Source organism: Cricetulus griseus, chromosome 9 (assembly GCF_003668045.3).
Source record: "Cricetulus griseus strain 17A/GY chromosome 9, alternate assembly CriGri-PICRH-1.0, whole genome shotgun sequence".
Taxonomy (NCBI): domain Eukaryota; kingdom Metazoa; phylum Chordata; class Mammalia; order Rodentia; family Cricetidae; genus Cricetulus; species Cricetulus griseus.
The window spans coordinates 14,261,207-14,284,345 of NC_048602.1; the positions used below are offsets into that span (position 1 = coordinate 14,261,207).

Below are 23,139 nucleotides of genomic sequence, written 5' to 3' on the forward strand. Positions count from 1 at the left end.
CTTAATGCCTGATTAAATGTGAGGTTCTTTTGGTAAGTTTTGTGTTGTAAACATATCCCATAGTTTCATTTATCTTTTCAATAAATTCAGTTCTTTTTGAGTATGAGAAGCAAAAGGGGCTCTAAAACACTATTCTAGGGTTCCTCCAGCACAATCCACTCAAGGCAACCACATTCCAAGGAACATACATAAATATTCAAAACTCTTAAACACAAAAAATTAATATGGGATTTCAGTGCAATCCATTAATCCCAGGATTTAGCAGATTGAGCAGGCTAATCTGTACTAGTTTTGGGACAGTGTGGTCCACATAGTGAGACTGTTTCAAAGATAAAGTACTTTCTTGTAACATTAAGAAAGAAGCATACTCTTACCCAAATTTCTTCATTTTATTTACTTCATTTATTTACTTATTTCCTCCTTTGACATAATTTTCTCTGTGTAATGTTTCTCTCTCCTGGGACCTCCTTGATAAAGCAGGCTGACCTCAAACTTAGAGACCTCCTACCTCTGCTGGTTGAGTGCTGAGATTAAAGTTGAGAGCCATCATTGTGCAGCCTTTACCATGTGTTTTGTTTTGTGTGAAAAAAGGTCTCTCTACAAATGGACCAGGCTATTTTGTAGCTCATTCTGTATATCAGGCAATGTTGACTGTAACAAAGATTCTCCTTCCTCTACTTCCTGATTTCTGGGATTAAAGCAGTGAGCCACCACACAGGCCTGTTTAAACTGTCAGAAATAATTGCTCAGCCATTTGTGTTACATCTTTTAACAATACCTCTTTAGTTCAGTTTCCTATTTTTAATGTTAAAATGAAAACCTACTGGTTTTCTTTCATTTCTACATTATTTAAACCATGATACTTTGTGTATTCCTGTCTTTCTTTGAACACTTTAGTCAGAACAGGCTGTCCCAGGACTCACAGAGATTCATCTTTCTCTTCCTGCATAGTGGTATCATTAAAGCTGTGTGTGTCACCAGGTTCTGATGGGGATGCTTGTTGTTGCGGTTCATTTCCTACTGTTTTGTTGTATAAGGTAAATATTACCCCAAAGTGAGGTCTTGCTGTGTGACAAAACTCATCCTGTAGACACACAACAAACAAATGTTGTGTTTATAAGTTGTAGGAGATCCCTGATAAAGTTTTTCAGTTCACTTATTTAGACCATCATATCATCTGCAAACAGTGAAATCTTGACTTCTTCCTTTCGAATTTGTATCGCCTTGATCTCCTTTTGTTGACTTATTGCTCTATGTAGAACTTCAAGGACAATATTAAAGAGATATGGAGAGTGTGGACAGCATTGTCTTGTTCCTGTTTTTAGAGGAATAGTTTTGAGTTTCTCTCCATTTAGTTTGACATTGGCTGTTGGCTTACTGTATATTGATTTTATTATGATTAGGTATGTTCCTGTTATTCCTAATCTCTCCAGGACTTTTATCATGAAGTGGTGTTGAATTTTATCAAAGGTGTTTTCAGCATCTAGGGGGATGATAATGTGTTTTTTTTCCCCAGTCTGTTTATATGGTGGATTACATTGATGGATTTTCGTATGTTGAACCATCCTTGCCTCCCTGGGATGAACCTATTTGATCATGGTGGATGATATCTCTGATGTGTTCTTGGGTATGAATTGTCAGCATTTTTTTGAGAATTTTTGCATCTATGCTCATGAGGGGTATTGGTCTATAGTTTTCTTTCTTAGTTGTGTCTTTGTATGACTTGTTTGCCAAGGCAGCATAATGCCTGAACCTTTCAAACCTGACTGTTGAGATTATAGGTCTATGCTTAATGCCTGGGTAAATGTGAGGTTCTTTTGGTAAGTTTTGTGTTGTAAACATATCCCATAGTTTCATTTATCTTTTCAACAAATTCAGTGCTTTTTGAGTATAAGAAGCAAAGGGGGCTCTAAAACACTATTCTAGGTTTCCTCCAGCACAATCCACTCAAGGCAGCCACATTCCAAGGAACATACATAAATATTCAAAACTCTTAAACACAAAAAATTAATATGGGATTTCAGTGCAATCCATTAATCCCAGGATTTAGCAGATTGAGCAGGCTAATCTGTATTAGTTTTGGGACAGTGTGGTCCACATAGTGAGACTGTTTTAAAGATAATTTTAGAAATTCATTAGCTATCATTGGATGATATGTTAATTAAATAAAATATAAAGTATTTTCTTGTAGCATTTAAAAAAACATACTCTTACCCAAATTTCTTCATTTTATTTATTTATTTACATATTTCCTCCTTTGACATAATTATTCTCTGTGTAATAATGTTTCTATCTCCTGGGACCCCCTTGATAAAGCAGGCTGACCTCAAACTTAGAGACCTCCTGCCTCTGCTGGTTGAGTGCTGAGATTAAAGTTGAGAGCCATCATTGTGCAGCCTTTATCATGTGTTTTGTTTTGTTTTGTTTGAAATAAGGTCTCTCTACAAATGGACCTGGCTATTCTGTATATCAGGCAGTGTTGACTGTAACAAAGATTCTCCTTCCTCTAATTCCTGATTTCTGGGATTAAAGCAGTGAGCCACCACACAGGCCTGTTTAAACTGTCAAAAATAATTGCTCAGCCATTTGTGTTACATCTTTGGACTATACCTCTTTAATTCTCTATTCTATTTTTAATGTTAAAATAAAAACCTACTGGTTTTCTTTCATTTCTTCATTATTTAAACCATGATACTTTGTGTATTCCTGTCTTTCTTTGAACACTTTAGTCAGAACAGGCTGTCCCAGGACTCACAGAGATTCATCTTTCTCTTCCTGCATAGTGGTATCATTAAAGCTGTGTGTGTCACCAGGTTCTGATGGGGATGCTTGTTGTCGCGGTTCATTTCCTACTGTTTTGTTGTATAAGGTAAATATTACCCCAAAGTGAGGTCTTGCTGTGTGACAAAACTCATCCTGTAGACACACAACAAACAAATGTTGTGTTTATCAGTTGTAGGAGATCCCTGATAAATAAAGTTTTTCAGTTCACTTATTTAGACCATCATATCATCTGCAAACAGTGAAATCTTGACTTCTTCCTTTCGAATTTGTATCGCCATGATCTCCATTTGTTGACTTATTGCTCTATGTAGAACTTCAAGGACAATATTAAAGAGATATGGAGAGTGTGGACAGCATTGTCTTGTTCCTGTTTTTAGAGGAATAGTTTTGAGTTTCTCTCCATTTAGTTTGACATTGGCTGTTGGCTTATTATATATTGATTTTATTATGATTAGGTATGTTCCTGTTATTCCTAATCTCTCCAGGACTTTTATCATGAAGGGGTGTTGAATTTTATCAAAGGTGTTTTCAGCATCTAGTGGGACGACCATGTGGTTTTTTCTCCCCAGCCGTTTTATATGGTCGATTACACTGATGGATTTTCATATATTGGACCATCCTTGCATCCCTGGAATGAACCTACTTGATCATAGTGGATGATATGTCTGATTTGTTCTTGGATACGATTTTTCAGTATTTTATTGAGAATTTTTGCATCTATGCTCATGAGGGGTATTGGTCTGTAGTTTTCTTTCTTAGTTGTGTCTTTATGTTACTTGTATGCCAAGTTAAATGTAGCCTTGGGAAAAGAGTTTTGCAATGTACCTTCTGCTTCCATTGTGTTGAACAATTTGAGGAGTATTGGTCTTAGCTCTTCTTTGATTTTCTGGTAGAAGTCTGTACTGAATACATCTGGTCCTGGGGTGTTTTTGGTTTGGAGAATTTTATGGCTACTTCTATTTCCTTAGAGGTTATAGGTCTGTTTTATGTGGTTTTCTGTTCTTGATTCAGATTTGATAAATGATATCTGCCCATACAATTGTCCACTTCCTTTGAATTTTCCAATTTTCTGGATTACAGTTTTTCAAAGTATGACCTGAAGATTTTCTGGATTTCCACAGTGTCCTTTGTTGTGTCCCCTTTTTCATTTCTGATTTTGTTAATTTTCATGTTCTCTTTCTGCCTTTTGGTTGGTTTGGATAACAGTTTGTCTATTTTTTTTGATTTTCTAGAAGAACTAACTCTTTGTTACAATGATTCTTTGAATTGTTTTCTTTGTTTAGACTTTATTGATTTCTGCCATCAATTTGATAATTTCCTGTTGTCTACTCCATGTGGGTGAATTTGTTTCCATTTTTCTAGACATTTCTGATATGATGGAAACTCTCTGTTGTGACTATTCCCTAGTTTCTTCATATGAGCACTTAGAGCTATGAATGTTTCACTTTGTACTGTTTTCAAAGTTTCTCACAAGTTTGGGTATGTTGTGTCTTCATTTTCATTGTATTCTAGGAAGTCTTTAATTTCTTCTTTATTTCTTCCTTGACCTAGGAATGGTGCAATTGCGCATTTTTCAATTTCCATGAGTTGGATGGTTTTCTACAATTTGTGATGTTTTTGAATTCTAACTTTAAAGAATGGTGGTCTAATAAGTCACCGGGAGTTATTCCAATTTTTTGTACCTGCTGAGGTTTGCTATGTTGCTGAGAATGTGGTTGATTTTAGAGAAGTTTCCATTTGATCCTGAAAAGCAGGTATATTCTTTTGTATTTGGATGCAATGTTTTATAGATGTCTGTTAATGCCAATTGGGTCATAATATCTAATAGTTCTTTTGTTTCTTTGTTAAGTTTCTGTCTAGGGTTCCTGTCCAGTGGTGAGAGTGGGGTGTTGAAGTCTCCCACTTAACTGTGTGAGGTCTTATTTGTGATTTGAGTTTTAATAATGTTTCTTTTATGAACGATGGTGCCTTCGAATTTGGGACATAGATGTTTAGAATTGAGACTTTTTCCTGATTGATTTTTCCTGTGATAAATAGGAAATGACCTTCTTCATGTCTTTTGATTGATTTTACTTTGAAGTCAAATTTGTTAGATACAAGGATAGCTACCCCAGCTCCTTTCTTATGTCCATTTGATTGGAATATCTTATCCCAACACTTAACTCTGAAGTAATGTCTGTCTTTGAAGTTGAGGTGTGTTTATTGCATGCAGCAGAAGGATGGATTCTCTTTTCATATCCATTCTATTAGACTGTGTCTTTTAATACGCGATTTAGTTCCATTAATATTGATGGAAATTCAGGACCACTGAGTGCTTATTCTTGTTTGTTTTTGATTTGTTGTTGGTACTGGTATTGTATGTAGATTCTCCCAGTTTTTTCTTTTGGGTTCTTGTAAAGTGGGATAATCTATTGCCTATGTTTTTGTGAGTGTAGTTAATTTCCTTAGGTTGGAGTTTTCCTTAGAGTACTTTCTGTAGGGTTGGCTTACTGTTTGCATATTATTTAAATCTGGTTTTGTCATGGTATATCTTGCTTTCTCCATATATAGTGCCTGAAAGCTTTGCTGGGTATAATAGTCAGAGCTGGCATCTGTGTTCTTATAGAGTTGGTAGAAAATCTATCCATATCCTACTGGCTTTCAGAGTTTCCATGGGGAAGTTCGGTGTAATTCTGATAGGTTTGCCTTTATATGTTATTTGCCCTTTTTCCTTTGCTGCTATTGATATTCTTTCTTTATTCTGTGTGTCATTTTGTTTTAATTATTATTTGAGGAGAGGACTTTCTTTTGTGGTCCACTCCATTTGGTGTTCTGTTAACTTCTTGTAATTACATTGGCATGTCTTTCTTTAGCTTGTGAATTTCTTCTACGTTTTTCTTCAATGTTTTGTGCACCTTTGAGTTGGGTTTCTCCACCTTCTTCTATACCAATTATCTTTAGGTTTGGTCTTTTCACGGTGTCCCACATATCCTGTATATTTTGTGCTACAGATTTGTTGGACTTAAGATTTTCTTTACTTAATGAATTTATTTCCTTTAGTTTATCTTCACCTTCTAAGAATCTGTCTTCTGTCTCTTGAATTCTGTTGGTTATACTTGCATCTGCAGTTCCTGATTGATTACATAGCTTTTCCTCTTCCTTCATTCCCTCACTTTGTGTTTTCTTTATTGTCGATATTTCAGTTTTCCGGTCTTGAACTGTTTCCTTCAGCTGTTTAATTGTATATCCTTGGCTTTCTTTCATTACTTGCATCTTTTGGTTTGCTTTTCTTCCATTTCTGAAGGATTTTCTGATTTCCTCTCTTAGGGTCTCTATCATCTGCATGAAGTTGTTTTTATGGTTGTTCGCTTTTGTTTCATCTGTGATGGGATGTTCTGGTCTTTCTGGTGTACAGTTCCTAGACTCTGGTGGTTTCTTACTGGTTTTCATGCTTGGATGTTTTTTTATTTTTTTGTCTTCCCATCTCTTCTTCCAGTGGGTGCAGGAGGTGGCTCTTCCTTTCCTTGTGTGTATGGGTCCAAGATTCTCTTCAGAATTGGGTCTTATACTCTTATGGGTCTCAAGGTGTGTGCAGGTGGGTCTGAGGCACTCACTCTTCAGGTGGATGGGAACTGGACTACCACAGAAATGTCAGCATCCTCTGTGTTGCTTGTTCCTCTGGTGCTGAGTCGACCTGCCTGCAGACACCATGACAGGTCCCAGCATAGGAAAGTAGAAGATAGACACAAGGCAGGGGCCAAAGCAGCTCATCTCTGTGCTGTGTGGGGGTGGGTGATGAACAATTTTCTTAAAGACAAAAATTATCAATAAACATATGAAAAGCAAACTCAGGAGACACCGCTTCATCCTCAGTTTTGAACAGGTACAGTTTAAAAAGTCAGGTATTATGTAGAAGAATTCTAAGTAATCAGAAGCTTATACAAAGCAGCTGAGGTTTTAAATAAGAGAGCTACATTGACAAACAGGCTATTTAGTTCCTCAATACATGAAACAGATTTGTACCGTATATTCTACAGCTTCTAGATGGGACCCCCTGAAAAGAAAATGTGTTTCCACGCATTGAGCACAAATAGTGGTATTTTTTATAAAGACAGAAAACATTCACAGTACAAACTTATGGATAATCATGCAAACAAAACATATGCGGAAATTAATTGTGCTTTGCTAAGCTTAACACAGCAGCAGTACAAGTGCAAGGGTCAGAGCACAATTTTGGTCAGTAGGTTGCCATTGTCCACCATGGGAGTCCCAGCAATTGAAATCAGCACTATCCTACATCGAGCTGAATGATTTTCTTCCTTCCTTCCTTCCTTCCTTCTTTCTTTCCTTCCTTCCTTCATTCCTTCCTTCCTTCCTTCCTTCCTTCCTTCCTTCCTTCCCTCCTTCCTTCCCCTCCCAGTCTGCCTGTACTCCTTCTCTCCACCAACCTATATCTTTATCCTCTACCCCTTCCTTCCTCCCTCTCCCCATTACTGCTCCTTCTCTTTGATTTATGTGGCTATGTTTGGCCGAGTTTTCCTGGTCATCCTACACCCTCAACACAGAAGTGACGAGATTACAGGCCTGGTTATTATAGTGTGGTCATTTGTGTTTATTCCTCTACTGTGCCTTCTGACTCAGATACCTGATCATTACATGTGACCAGGCACAAACAGACAATCCTCTTTAGTATTTTGGTTGTTTTCCTTAATTTATCTTTACTTTTAGCAATCAACAGAATAGTTTTCTCACTTCAGTTTTTTTTTTGAGAATGTTTCACTATATGTTGATCTAGATGTCCCAGATATGCTGGGTAGATGAGACTGAACTCTACTTCACAGAAATCCACGTGTCTCTACCTCCCATGCTCCCATGTGCTGAAACCGAAGTCATATACTAACAGACCCAGGCTCAGATTGTATCCCTGGCTTTACTTTCTTGCTGAATTATTAGCATTATGTGGATGGATTATCTGTGCTTATCCCAGTTATGTGTCAATCACAAAAGCTTCAAAGTCTTTATTGTGTATTCCCATTCAACCATAATTGTTTTTTAGGTATGGTTTTTGCCCTCTGTGCTGCTGACATTCTCAAGTGTATTGTTACTTATTACTGACTTGCAAGGATTGTCTCAAGAAAACATGATGAGGGGATGGAGGAGTTAACCATGACAGGGGCATTTCATCTGAACTCTTGAAAGTTCCAGGGATTCTCCAAAGATCAGAAATATTTGACAATGCCCTACCACATTTTTGTGTCTCCTTTTCTTGCTGTGCATGGCCAGTCAGTCATATACTTGCAGCTGATGTCCTTCCTGTCCCTGCTTTGCTGGGTTGGTAGTGCACAGCACCACTTACTTGATTTGCACAGGGGCTTCCTCCTTTCTGCTGTGGTTTCTTCCAACTTTCCCAACACATCTTTTTGCCATTTTGGAGAAATTCCTCCATATTTCTAGCTGGCTCTTGGTACTTTCTCTCGTTTTTCTGTCTTACTGGGAACAACTCTGTTAAAACATCTAAAATAATACCTTTTACAGCCTTTCAGAAAGGTTTCTGAACAGACTGTCTGGTGGACACAAACCAGTGCTGGTAACACAAGAGCATATCTTCTGCACCAAATTTATGACACCACTTTCGGTTTGTGAGTTTATTACTAGGAAATGTCATTCTGGTTTGTAAAAGTGAAACTATATTTGAGGGTTTACTTTATTGAGAATGACATCAGCTACAACTGTCTGTTTAACCCAGAGTGGGGGTGCTTGCCTGGCTTTGAAGCATGATGCCCTGGCTTCAAAGATCAGCAAAGACAAGAGATAAGGATGTAAAATCATAAACTTTAGAGAAGAGAATCTGTCAGTGAATGGACTTCTTGCTTTCAGAAAATCCATATATTTTGCCTGGTTGCTGGTCGTGAAAATTTCATACATATATGTAATGAATTTTGATCATGCCCCCTTCCCATGCTTTGTACACACTCTCTGTATTTCTTTCTCTCTATCTTCCTCTTTCCAATTTCTGTTGGAAAGTTGGCTGATTTATTTGTATTGATTTCATAGAGAGTTCTTAAGCTGCCTTGTCATTTATAGAAGCCAGCAGTTTATATCCTTTCCATCTTCCTGGAAGAATAGATTCATGTAATGAAGATTGCATGTTTCATTCCTGAGTGTTTCCTAGTACTGAGAAACTTGTCAAGGCCCATATGCAATACACACAAAATCACCAAAAATCAATATACAAAAGTTTCCATCCTCCATATTCCTACTGCCATAATCATCTTTTCTGGCCTGAATGCCTGGAGTCCACAATTTTACAGGAATTCGAATCCTGCATTACAAGGTCATCAACATTTGATTGGTGGCTACCAGGTTGAGCCTGGAAGCTGGTCAACTCAACTCCCCACCCTTCAAACCAATCCTTCACTCAAGATGAGAATAAATATAACAGGAGGAAATAGAAGGCAAATTTAACTTCACAAATTATATATTGATGTAAATCAATTTGTTGTCAAATCAGAAGAAAAATCATGTGATCAGAACAAAGCCAAAGATAAGTATTAATGGAAGGACAATGTTCTTGCTTGAGGAAAAATGATTTTGGAAAGTATCAAGTCCTGCTCCAAATCAAGCTATCAAACACAGCAAGGTCCCAGAATTACTTCCATGTAATGAAAATGTATCAGAATAGGTAATGATCTGTTGGAATGGTCTGACAAGGCTTTGGTCTGGTGACTGCAGTTCAAATTTTTTCATTTACAGTAAGGTAACCACAGAAGTTAAAACAGTAGCAAATGTGGACTGTAAGAGTTATTTTATAGCAAAGTACCAGTAGTTTAAAAAAGAGACAAACAAGTGCCTGCAAAAATAGTATAAGACAAGCAGAATTCTGTTATGGGGAAATACATAGGCTTCCAAATATACTCAGTGCATAGTATATACATTCTAAATAAGAGCCACCATTAAGATCAATTTAAAAATCTGAGGAAGGAAAATGACAAAGCTTTCCAGGTACCCTGCCTTATAGATTAAGACTGTATCTCAAAACAGCAACAAAACTTTATTTGTGGGGAAAATAATTTTAAATGTATTGAATAACATGTGGAAGTTTTGAGACAAAACTATAATGAGGGAGAGAGTCAGCTGTGTGCTCCAAATAGTTGAGGATCCACATAGCAAAACATTGCCTCCATGAGGACAAGTCTCCCACAGCACATGCTTCAGGGGGAATGAACAGGATCAGTGGACTAGGCCTATTCTAAGGTAGTAAACACAATTACCTGGGGCTGATGAGAGGGAGAAAACACATAAAAATAAACTGAATGTCAATGTTACAGCCAATTGGGAAACACTTGTTACTTAGAGATACATGCAAGGTTGCTCACTGGCTGGCCATTCTGACATTCCAAGTCTGGATATAACTGGTTTATCATGATTCTTCCTTATTGTATACCGAATAAATGATTTCTGACCCCCAAAATATTATTCCCATTTGTTCAGAGTTCTTCCTCTGAAAGGAGATGTGTCTCTAAATAGAAGAGAGAGGAACAGAGAGAGAAAGCTATGTGTTGAGTTGTACACAATATAGGACAGGAGATTTATGCAAAGAAATCAAGAGACTTATATATAGAAGCCTAAGAAAGGGATGAGCAGGCTGTAAGGGGAGATGTAGCTGATTGTGTAAGAAAAGTTTGACTGAAGATAGAAGAGTGAAAGATATAAATAGAAGTGTAAGCAAAGTATGAAGTGATTTACCTAGGTGGTTACAGATATCTGACAGATGTAGCTGTATAGAAGAGAGACATGTATGTAAGAGAGATTTATGTGAGGAAAGAGATGTGGCTGTGTGGTGAAAGCTGTAACTCTGTGCTGACTTGTAGCTGTGTGCAGACAAGAAAGCTTAAGCTACACAGAAAGAGGTTTGACATTGTAGAGATTCATGGCTTTGCAGGAGAGAGATGCATTATGTAATGGAAGATATGTAGTTATATTTTAAAATGTAGCTATGTGGAGACAGAGAGATTTTTCAGAATGAGATTTGACAGATGAACTAAAAGAGCAACTTTCAATCAGAAAAGATGTATTTCCTTATTTTCACCTGAGTTAGAAAATTATAGCCCTATAAGAATTTGTGGAACTTTTTCTATACCCTGGAGGCTTGGAGCAGGAACTCCCGTAGATCACTGGTCTTCAGCTAATTTTACTTTGTTGTTCTATATGCCACATAATTTCCTGATTGTACAGTAGGAAAAGGCTTGCAATCTGAATTGTAGCCAACTGAATCTTGTTGAACATTTTTTTTTTTTAGATGTGCTTTGATTATCTAGTTTCTGAGTAACTTCTGAGTCAGATGTTTCAAGTCTCATAAAATAACCTTTCCTTGTATGTGTCAAAATCTCCAATTTGTAAGGAAAATGTAGAAAAGGAAGGATATCTCCTTAAACATAGAAGAAGCACTTTTGTGGGAAGGCAAAATAGATTCATAAAAAATTCTCAATAATCGAATATCTCCAAATTGTGCAAGTATTAATTGTTCCCTAATTGTGCAACTTCCACATATCAAAACCAAAAATGTCTCAGCTTTGTTGGAACTTGTTAAGCAGCTCTTATAGCTTTATGACTTTTTCAATTTCTATTTGCTATGGCTGAACCAGCACTGTGCAAGTAAAAATTATTCAGGTGGGCTTTCATAGAATAATCATCTAGCATGTATCAGTTTTATAGAATACAAAATAAATTTTTCATAAGGTACAAATTCTGGGGCAGAATTACATGATATGTAGAATTCTCTATTTTAGATATCGATATTGTATTATATCCATGATTATAATGCAATCTATTCATTAAAATAAATTAAATTCCCATCAACTTTAAAAAGAGATGAAAAACTCATAAAAATTTATGAATTTATGAATTAAAAAGTATGAGACAACACATTGAGGAAACAAGAATTTATTGGTTAGTTGAGTCCTTTTTCAAGTTGTGAAAATTACTTCCAGCTTTTTGTCTTTTCTGCTGACTACTTTGTTATTTACTGGCACATATTCTAAGAATAGTTAGAGTTTCCAATTGTTGTTCTTCTTTTTTCTGTCTAGAAGATTTTATTTGGAAGTCTTACTCTCAGACTGCTTAGTACTTAATAATCAAGAGGTTTTCTTCATTGATGAGAAATTTTGAATACAATTAATTTCACACACTCAAATATCTTATTTCTTTTTTAATAAAGACTAGTATGCTATTGCTTTTCTCTCCTTTAAGTCTCCAGTGACAGATATAAGTGTAATGGTGTAAGAATAAAGAAAATATATACAGATGAAAAAGAGACCGAAAGAAAAGCTGGGATCACGTGTTCCAAGCTCTGTGGATGAAAAAAACCACACCCTGTAATCTCTGTGCCTGCAATAACTACATACAAATAACTGTTAAGGAAAACATATCTCAAGAAAGGAAAATATCTGTAGAATTTTTACATAAACCTCACATAAACACAGAAGGAATTATAATGTTCATAGCTTCATTCAATGAGGGAAAATAATTTTCAATTAGTTTGCATTTTTGCTGTGTCTCAGTGTCTGGTTGGGGACCTAACTCTGCCTATGTAAACAGCTGAATTTTACTCACACAACCACTCAAGTCTTCACATATTCAAGCCGTCTTTTTCCTCCCACACCTACTTCTAATAATGCAAACTGTTACAGTTTTCTTAAAGTCATTTGTTTTGCTTTTTCAGGTCATGATTTTTGGCATTTTTTTGTACTGCAATTTCTGACTCTTATTACCCTATAGTAGTATAAAATGGATGTTCACCAATCCAAGTCAGCAGTAATTGAACACAAGTTATATAGTATTTATTGATAATTGGGAAAATGGGAATAAACATTAAGTTTAAAAAAGCTATATTACATTCTATAAAACAGCAAACAAGAGAAATACAAGGATAGTTATATGAATACTATTATCAATAAGAGTTCAATATTCTGTTTCATAAAAAACACAAAAAATTCTGCAGTGATGTCGAATTGGATGGTTATTAGTAAATTTACACTGGCATAACAATTCATATTTTTAATTAGTTGTGACTTCAACTATTATCAAAGTTATCCTACATTATTTTAATAAATGTTTTCATTGTAGTACAGAGAGATATATTTGTGCATATGTGAATTGTTTTCTAACAACATTTCTGTGAATAGCCATTTTATTTCTTGGAATAATGCTTTTTAAAATGACAAAGATCCTAATGCTACATAATGCCATTCATCAAACCTAATAAAGTTTCAACACATGATAAAAGGTTTCTTCAACTACTTATATTGTAAAGAACCTTATTTTTGTATGATTTTTGAGAAAGCAATTCCGTATTGAGTTGGACTCTTTCATAAATTTTCAAATGTGCTCTAAATTTTGAGCTTCTTTAACAAATTTAAAACACTGTACATTTGTTATGTTTCTTTCTATTGGTAATGCTTTGTTGTGTTTGACTATCTGAGGATTCCTTAAATCTTGCCATATTTTTAATATTGTGTACTTTTAGTATGGATTCTATGATGATCATTAAGACTTAATCACCCAGAAGAGGTTTTCCCAAGTGCCTCAAATTTATAATTTTTCTGTAATGTATGGATGTAGTGAGTTTTTGCACAGATGAGTCAATGAAAAAGGACCTACCATGTAACAGACTTGTTAATTATTAAATGTTATGACTTCTCTGGTTGTGCTGTGTTTTTAAACATGAGAATCATAGGCACACTCTTGCCATACTTTGTATATTTTAACATTTTTTCATAGAGTATTCATTGCTGAAATATAGTGAGCTCTTAGTAATGATTTACCACATGTTTTCAATTTCAAGGCTATTCTCCAGTATGAAATTTTGATGAATTATAAGTGTTGGGCTCCATTTAAATAAATTGTCTCATACATTACACTTTTATGGTATCTCTCAAGTGTGTATTGTTTGAGGAAATTGAAGTTTTGAGCTCTGTTTAAAGGACTTTCCACAACATGAATATTATGAAGTTTTCTCTCCATTGTGTATTCTTTGATGACCTTGAAGATTTGAGTCTTTCATAAATGCCTTGCCACATACATTGCAATTGTAGGATTTCTTTCCAGTATGTACATTTTTATGAACTTGAAGATGTGTGCTCTTTTTAAAGGATGTTCCACAATCTGAACATTTGTAAGGTCTCTCTCCGGTGTGTATTCTTTGATGTTCTTGAAGATGTGTCCTCCTTTTAAAGGACTTTCCACAGTCTGAACATTTGTAAGGTTTCTCTCCAGTGTGTATTCTTTGATGAACTCGAAGTTCTGAGCCCTTGGTAAAGGACTTCTCACAATGTGAACATTTGGAAAGTTTCTCTCCACTGTGTATTCTTTGATGAACTTTAAAATTTGAGCCATTGGTAAATGATTTCCCACAGTCTAAATATTTGTAAGGTTTCTCTCCAGAATGTATTCTTTGATGAACTTGAAGATGTGTGCTTCTTTTAAAGGACTTTCCACAGTCTGAACATTTGTAAGGTTTCTCTCCAGTGTGTATTCTTCGATGAACTTGAAGACATGTGCTTTTTTTAAAAGACATTCCACAATGTGAACATTTGTAAGGCTTCTCTCCAGTGTGTATTCTTTGATGAACTTGAATATTTGAGCCAACAGTAAATGACTTTCCACAATCTGAACATTTGTAAGGCTTCTCTCCAGTGTGTATTCTTTGATGAATTTTAAGATTTGAGACTTTCTTAAAGGACTTACCACATATTTTATATTTGTAAGGATTTTCTCCATTATGGATCTTCTGATGAACTTGCAGTGTTGAACTCCGAGGAAAAGTCTTGTCACATTCTTCTGACATTGAAAATTTTTCTTCTTGACTGCCTGTTTTGGGGAAATAATTGTCATTATAGGATTTGAAGGGAAACATATTTTTACAGTATGTTACACCTTTAATCACATGACACATCTTTTGAAAAATATTAGGCACTTTACTTTTGTGGATGCTTGTTAAAATATTTGTATGTGTAAAAATAATTTAACTGTCATTCGTAATAGATGGTATAAAGCTAGGCCATGTCCCTTTGTATGCTGTGACTATATGTTTCCCTTTGTTGTTTCGTGTCTATGTTTTATTTTAAAAACAATTTTATTTTATCTACCAATCCCAGTCTCCTCTTCCTGGAATACTACCACTCCCCCATATTCTCTCAAACCTACCAGCATCCTATCCTCAGAGAAGTTGATACTCCCAGGGGGAATAATCAAAGCCTGCCACATAATTTGGGGCATGTCCAAAGCCTTTCCCTCTGTATCTAGGTGGGTTCTCTAAAAGGCCAGTTCATACACTAGTGATAATTAATGGTTCCAATGCCAGCAGCAAAATAAGCTGCCCAAGCCCCTAACTGTCACCCACATTCAGGGGGCTTATTTCAGTATTATGCAGGTTCCCCAACTGTCAAGTCTAGACTCACTGAGTTCCCATATTCTTGGTTGAGCTGTTTCTGTGTGATTCCCCAACAGGATCTTGACTCCATTGCTCATATTATCACTCCTCTCTCTCAACACAATGCTTAGATGTTGATGTCTGCATCTGGTTACATCATTTAGTGGATGGAGGCTCCATAATGTTAAATATGGTAGTATTCAATATGATTTTAGGGGAAGGTCAGTAATATGCCCTTTCAATTATTGCTTAGCTTTTTCACTGTGGTCTCTCTTTTGGATTCCTGGGAATTTTCTTATGGCTAGGTTTCTTGTCGATCTGTTAATGCCTCCCATTAACAAAGTTTCACATTCCTTGTTCTCTCTTTCTGTCTTTCCCCCATCTTTATATTTCTGATCACTCATCTTCTCCTCCCTCTAACCGTTCTCTGCTGCTCACTCTATGACTACCAACTTCTCTTCCCCCACTCCAAAGTACGTCAGGAGATCTTGTGTATTTCCTCTTCTCAATTGATCAGTAAAGAATTTATTGGACAATGGGAAGGCAGAATTTAGCTAGGCAGTAATGTCAAACAAAAAGGCAGGGAGAAGGAAGACATTGTGAAGAAACAACATATAGCCCTCAGTGAGGCAAGACACAGGGGTATCACCTAGGCAAGCCAAAGCCGCAGATGAATCTAAATGGGTGACATAGGAAAACCTCTAGCACAACATCTGCCACCATTGGAGCCTTGGCCCCACCCAAACCAGGAGAGGTGAATGACTTTACCCCCACCAGAGCCCCTTATATTTTAGACCCTAATTGACTGGGTCACATAGTACTATCCACCCCTGCCCCCCGAAGCCTCAGACAACTGGACGCAGCCTACCCACACATCAAATCATCCACCACTGCAACATTTGTCATTGAACCATTTTCCCTATCTCCGCCTAGAGATGTGAGTGACACCCTCAAACTGAGCACTGGATGGTGGACCTTTGCCTCTAGATCCTAGTTGCCTGGGATATATCACATGTACATCCTACCTCCTTATAACCCAAACAACTGGGGACAGCATTCCCATGAGCCAAAACATCCAACAAAATTTTAATACAAAGTATGCAGGAAAATCTAGGACTTGCAAAAAATACCCAAAAAAACCAAACCAAAAAATAATAGTTATAGTAGAAAGTGAAGATGTCCATCTCAAGGTCACAGAAGACATATTCACCAAAATCATAGAAGAAAACTTTTCCAACCCAATGAATAAAATGGCTATGAAAAGAAAAGAAGTTACAGAACACCAAATATACTGGACCCCAAAACAGTCCCCTCCAAAATATTAATCAAAACAAAACATACAAAATAAATATAGAATGTTAAATGCTGCAAAGTAAAAAGGCCAAGAAACATACAAACACAGATATGCCCTCTTTCATATGTGGATATTAGATAAAGGAAAGGATAACCAGCCTACAATCTATAATTTAAAGAAGCAAGGAAACAAGGAGTACCATAAGAAAGACAGATGTGAAACCCAGAGAAGGGGAAATGGTCCATATTTGAGTAAACTGGGAGCATGGTCACATGGAGCTGGGATATAGGAGAGAGAGGAGTTGCTTTGGAGGAGATGGAGGAGAATCTGAGGGATCAGGAAGGTGGAGTTGGGCAAAGAATAGAGAAGGAGAGCCATGAAAGAGATACATTGTTAGAGGGAGCTATTATGGGGTCAAATATTAACTAGCACTAGGGAAATTCCCAGAAATCCACAAGGATGACCCCACCTAAGAATCTAAGCAATATTGGAGAGACCACCATAAATTCCCTTCCCCTATAATGAGGTTGATGGCTAATTTATGCCATCACAGAGATTATATTCAGTAGATGATGAAAGCAGATATTCAATGCTAAGCACTGAGCTGAACTCCAGGAATCCATTTGTGGAAAAGGTGGAAAGATGAGCAAAGAGGTCAAGAACATGTTGGGGAAACCCACAGAAACAGCTGCCCTTAACATGTGGGAGTTCATGAACTGCAGATTGACATCTAGGACATCGGAGTAAAACCCAACTTGGCCTCTGAAATTGGGTGTCAATTTTGGTCACTGGGCAGTCTATGGGCCACTGGCATTTGAATCGATATTTATCCCTAGTACTTATACTGGTGTTTTTGTGTCCTTTCTCAACCAAGACATGTGTGGGCTGTTTTCTGCCCCTAGTAATGGGACAGAGTTGATGATTCCCCATGAGAGGCCTAACCCTCTCTAAGGAGTAAATGGAGGTGGTGTGAAAGAACACTTTAAGGGAGAGTAAGAAGAGGTGAGGGTGACAGAAATATGATTGCTACATAAGATGGAATTATTTAACTTATGTGAAAAGTAAGAAAAATAGAAAACGATTAATTTTTTAGGGAGCCAATTAGCCAAAAAGAAGCCTAAGACCTTAGCCAAACAATTATAAATAAAGATTAATCCTCAGAGTGGTTATTTCAAAACCAAATTGTGGACCCAGAATACAGGAGAAACTAATCTCATAGGACCATTTCCCAGACAGAGAAGTGTCTCCTCCACAATTGGTACCAATGGACTGGAGGAATACCTAAGCCATTAAAGGCCAGGCTCACAACCAAAAATTAAATTGGTACCAAGATTTGATAAAAATTTCTACATAAAGCTTTAAAAAGACCTTCTTGGTAGCCACAAATTTCCAAATAGACTCTTGCTGCTGGTGATAAGATGCAAGGCTCCTTTAAGAAATGGTTTCTTCCTGCTGTGACATTCAGGCTTGAGAATAGCATGGCATATTCCGGCAACAGCACACTGAGACATTTCCAAGCCAAGCAGTGTGCAACATGGCAGAAAAAAAAAAGTTTATGGGTGGCATGCCACATACTGCCTCCCAAAGCTGGTATTTCTTTGACATATGGAAAGAGAGAAAGGGAAGTAACCATTATCCAGGGTTACCACAACCACAACCATGGATTAATTTTTTAAAAACACTCTTTTTCATAAAATCAATTATGGATACCCAATAAGGACAGATTCATACAAAAAGACTGTAAATAGGTCAGAAAGTGTTTAAAAGATGTATATAAACTTGATAGAAAAAGAGTAAAAGAGCCGGGCGTTGTTGGCACATGGCTTTAATTCCAGCACTCGGGAGGCAGAGGTAGGCGTGTCTCTGTGAGTTCGAGACCAGCCTGGTCTACAAGAGCTAGTTCCAGGACAGCCTCCAAAGCCACAGAGAAACGCTATCTCGCAAAACCAAAAAAAGAAAAAAAAAAGAAAAAGAGTAAAAGTCAGAGATTAAAGAGTATTTTAAGATAATTAAATATAGTGCTTAAAAAACTACAAAAAAGAAAGCAACTGATGCCCTTTGCCAGTATAAGACAAAAAACGATCTTCAAATTTCCTCCCTCACTGAAATGTTGACAAATACTCTATGCATGTAGCCTGAAGATGGAAGCCCCAACATTACAGAGGAACTTTGTGTGACTGACCAGGCAGCAAGATGTCTCTGCCAATTCTAGAGATTTAAAAGTTACTTACAGCTCACTCTCTGTTTACATATATCATATTATATCCTTCTGGGTTCTTTGATAGAGTTGAGTTGTTGAGTTGAGTTGAAGACTTAAAGTTAAGATTTTCCCTTAGATATAATAAAAGATAAATTATACATAAAATGTTAGACACACAAAGACAGGATAGATGATAAACTGTTAATTTAGATTTTTCAAATGTAAATGTGCTAAATATTATAAATATAAATCTTACTTGATAACAATTTTATTATGGTAAAGTTAAAACTTTCTTTTTAAGTAGACAGAAAAGAGGGGATCATGGAAGATGTCATTTAGCATGTTGTGAATATATATATATATATATATATATATATATATATATATATATACAGACACACACACCTATTCAATATATAGGCAGAATTTAGCTAGGAAGAGATTCTGAGCAAAGAGGTAGGGAGAAGGAAGACAGAGTTAAGAGATGCCATGTAGCTGCCAGGAAGAAGGACTCCAGGTCATTACCTATGTAAGCCACAGCTAGTGATTAATATAGATGGGTTAATTTACAAGAACCCTAGTAATTAAGAAGGCTAAGCTCTTGGACAAAAAGTTATAAGTAGATATTAAGACTCAGAATCTTTCTTTCATAAGTGACTCTAGGGACATGGTTGGTAAAGAGAAAACAGTCTAGAAGGATCAAGAACAGATTAAGGAACATCTGCCTCTCTAGTGTAGACAACATCCAAAGTTAAAATCATGCGCCAACAAACAAAATCTCTGCTAAATGTAATGACTTATATTATTTTCTGTTGTTACAACCCAAACATAGAGGGTATTGCCCTTATAATTATTTATGCTAAAGAGTTCAATGATGATGCCAGAATGGATTTATATCAAATTTGTATTCAACTGGATACATTCAAGTGCTTGAAAGTACTATATATGCTACACAAGGATAGTATAGTTATCTATTTTCCAAGTTATGGACCACATGGCCACAGATGTTGACTGGCCTAGAAGAGATATACAAAACTGGCACAGATGTTTTCACAATCACTAATAAAATTTGACTATCTTACTGCCAACTCCATTATTAGAAACCATAATTGAAACTGTTATTTGAGCCAAGAATCTGAGACCAAATTGGCTCAGGCACTAGATGAAAACCTGTTGTTAATGCACTAAAGGAACATGGCACCAAACTAATATTATACTGCTGAACCCATAGATTGTTGGCTTTCTCATTCTTCACTAGAAAAGTTTACTATTCAGATTTTGGAAAATTAAGCTATAACTTGGATTCTTTTTTCTAACCACTCCAATCATGGTGCAGGCAACAATGAACAAATGAATTCAGAGAGAATATATAGGAAAGAAACTGTCAATGAATGACTTCAATGAAGCAGAAGCTTACAAAAAGTATAGGACCCAGGAACATACAATTACCAAGTTTGTGACAGAAAGGCCAAAACCCACACAAGCTCAAGACAGCCAAAATGTCACCTTCTTTATTGAAAGGAGATCAAAAGACATAAATCATTGATAGGAACATATATGTGGTCCCTGATGCCCAGGAGTAGTAAGATCTGTTTTTCTTTTGCTTTATCCAGGGTATAGCAATAATATTCAAAGTCTTTTCTTCCAAAACACTTGGGCAGAACACATTTTTCTCTATTTTTTATGTATTTTCTGATTGTGTGCTGATAGAATAAGATGGGATAGGGAAGTAATGACACTGGGTTAATGTAATAAAGTGATGGTAGGCAAGGAGGTAAAGAAAGAAAAAAAATGATGCAGATATGTTGCAAAAATGTTCAAAAATATAGAAAAACACTAGAAAACATAATCCATTGTTCACTGATATATTTCAGATCAATTTACATATATATTAGAATATGAAATGAAGCCATACATACATTGCCAAAATGCTATTGGCAAAATAAATATTATAGAATCACTATTCTGATGAAAAGAAGGAAAACAATGTAACAATCTCTGTGTGCCAGAACCTAGTATACAATCATAAAATGAATACTTGTGAATCACTTCAAGTAAGAAACAGGGCTAATCGAACTGCAGTTGTTGTTCATTCATTGTTTTGTATTACACACATGAACCATTGTTCCCTTTCAACTTACCTTGTTCCAGGACTTCTGATTCCTGTATATTCACCATCCAGGGTTCGTTATTTTGTTCAAGAAAGGTGACTAACTCTGGTTTTGATACAGAAAGTCCTATGAATTTATAAGAGACATGTGAAAATTTCATTACAAAATGTAGAAAAGATTTTGTTTACAACACAGGCTTGCGCACAGTGATCATAATGGAATGTAAAGAAAGACTCTTAAGTGAAGTCCTAAAAGTACATACTTGACAGGTGTTTAAAACTTTTAAGAAAATAATTTTAATTTTGTATACATTCAACTTTCCTTCCATTAAACATTTTCAAATATATAATTGTTGGATTCAAATAGTATTCAAAATTCACTGATCCTGAATGACTGCAAAATTACCATAGGGGATTGAATTATATGTTAGGCTAAATTAAAAGATGATTTAAAATAATATAAGAAAAAATAGTAAATATTTTACTCACCAATATCAAGGAATAATTGGGAGCTGGTATTTATTCATAGAAAACAATTTAAAATTATAATACAGGAAGTTACACATTCCTATAGTTAAGCAGTAATCAGAAAATGATTTATTCTCACCTACAGAAACCAGGTTGCTGTAATTCTCCAACATGACACCTCTGTACAAATCCCTCTGAGAAGTATTCAAGCATTCCCATTCCTCCTTAGAGAAATTGATGGCCACATCCTCGAATGTCAACAGACTCTGAAATCAAAATTGTTTCTCCCAGTAATGATGGTCTGAGACATTAATTTCCCCAACAGGAAAGATTATTTAACTAAAGAACTTGCTGTAGTATCAGTAATTAATCTGAAATTTTCAAATCTATAACTTATGAGGGAGGATGTTGTGACTTTTTAAAAGAGATCAAAGTACCCAACATCTAAAATCCTCATCAAATTTGTGCCTTTTCTCAGTGAAATATATCATCTGATGTTGTCCTCAGTAGGAATTGAGTATTGATATTAATCTCTCATATCAGAAATATTGTAAATCCTTCAGAGCATGCATGTATGTAGATATGCCATACTGGGAAACAAGAGGCAGGGAAGGGTGGAAAGTGAGACACAGCATAGAAATGAGAGTGATAATAAAGAATCTCTGTTGAAAATGCAATAAAACCTGAAAACGGATTTCTTACAATGAGGAACTACAGTGAATGTTGATCTGTGTAAATACATTATTTCTCTGTGGATTGTAAACCTGTCATATTCTTCTGCACACATTTACCTGAGAACAAGCCATCTTCAATCCTCTTCTTTATGGATCATTTCAAGGAATTTATCTTCAAGTTCTACCTTCCTGATACTATTCTGTGTGTAAGGTGAAAGCAACTTCATTCCAAGCTACTCAGAGACTGGAAAGCAGCTTAAAAAATATCCTGTTTGTGACTTGTTCCACAACACAGCTGCAAAAACCACGAACTTTTACAGAGTGGCCAACTCTTACGTTTTCCTCTGCTGCATTTGTAGGATCTATTATTCCAGCGGATAGTGGTTATCTACCACCTGGTTTTGGGACTTCAACACCCTGCTTTACACTTTACACAAGGCATTTCCAATTGACTCTGATGATCAAATGAATCAAAACTGACACACGTATTTAAAATAGTGAATGGAATTTGAGGGGTAGTCACAGGTGAAAGCCTTTCTCACATTATGTAATTAATATATTTCTTGCAGGCATAGCACAGTGGGGAACTGATGCTTCACTAATGTCTCCAATAATCATTCCCTTTCATTTCCATATTCCAATATAAAATTCCATTATTTCCGACATTTGCAAGTATACAAATGATTAGATTGTCTCTCAAGTTTATTTTGTATAGTGAAAAAGCGTCTTTTTGATTACTGTCTAAAGCTATGTCTAGTCAAACCTAAACATGTCATTCCTGTGCCCAATTGAATACTTTTGGTTTTTAATGAAGACACTCCATTTCCAACCACCTAAGTTTTTCTTGTTGCAAGTGTGATTGTTTGCAAAATCCACCTAAATATAGGCATTCTTTTCCAGACAGCTCTCAATTAGTTCATTTTTCAAAAATGTACCATGTGAACATATTTTGTGATATTGCATTGAATTACAAATGTAACCTTTATTGATTCTTTTTTTTCGGATTTGGAGATAAGATCTCTCTGTATAGCCTTGGAGCCTCTCCTGGCACTTGCTCTGTTGATCAGGCTGGCCTCTAACTCACCTGCCTCTCTCTCCCAAGTGCTGGGATTAAAGGCATACACTGCCAACTTCTTGATATCTTGATTCTTTTAAAGAATTACATAGTAATAATTCAAAATTCAATTTAATATGGAATAT

At 36.0% G+C, this 23,139-nt stretch overlaps 1 pseudogene; it reads right to left on the reverse strand.

Moving 5' to 3' along the window:
* Nucleotides 1-19,635: 19,635 nt before the first annotated feature.
* Nucleotides 19,636-23,139, reverse strand: part of LOC113838800 — a 40,281-nt pseudogene continuing 36,777 nt past the window's right edge.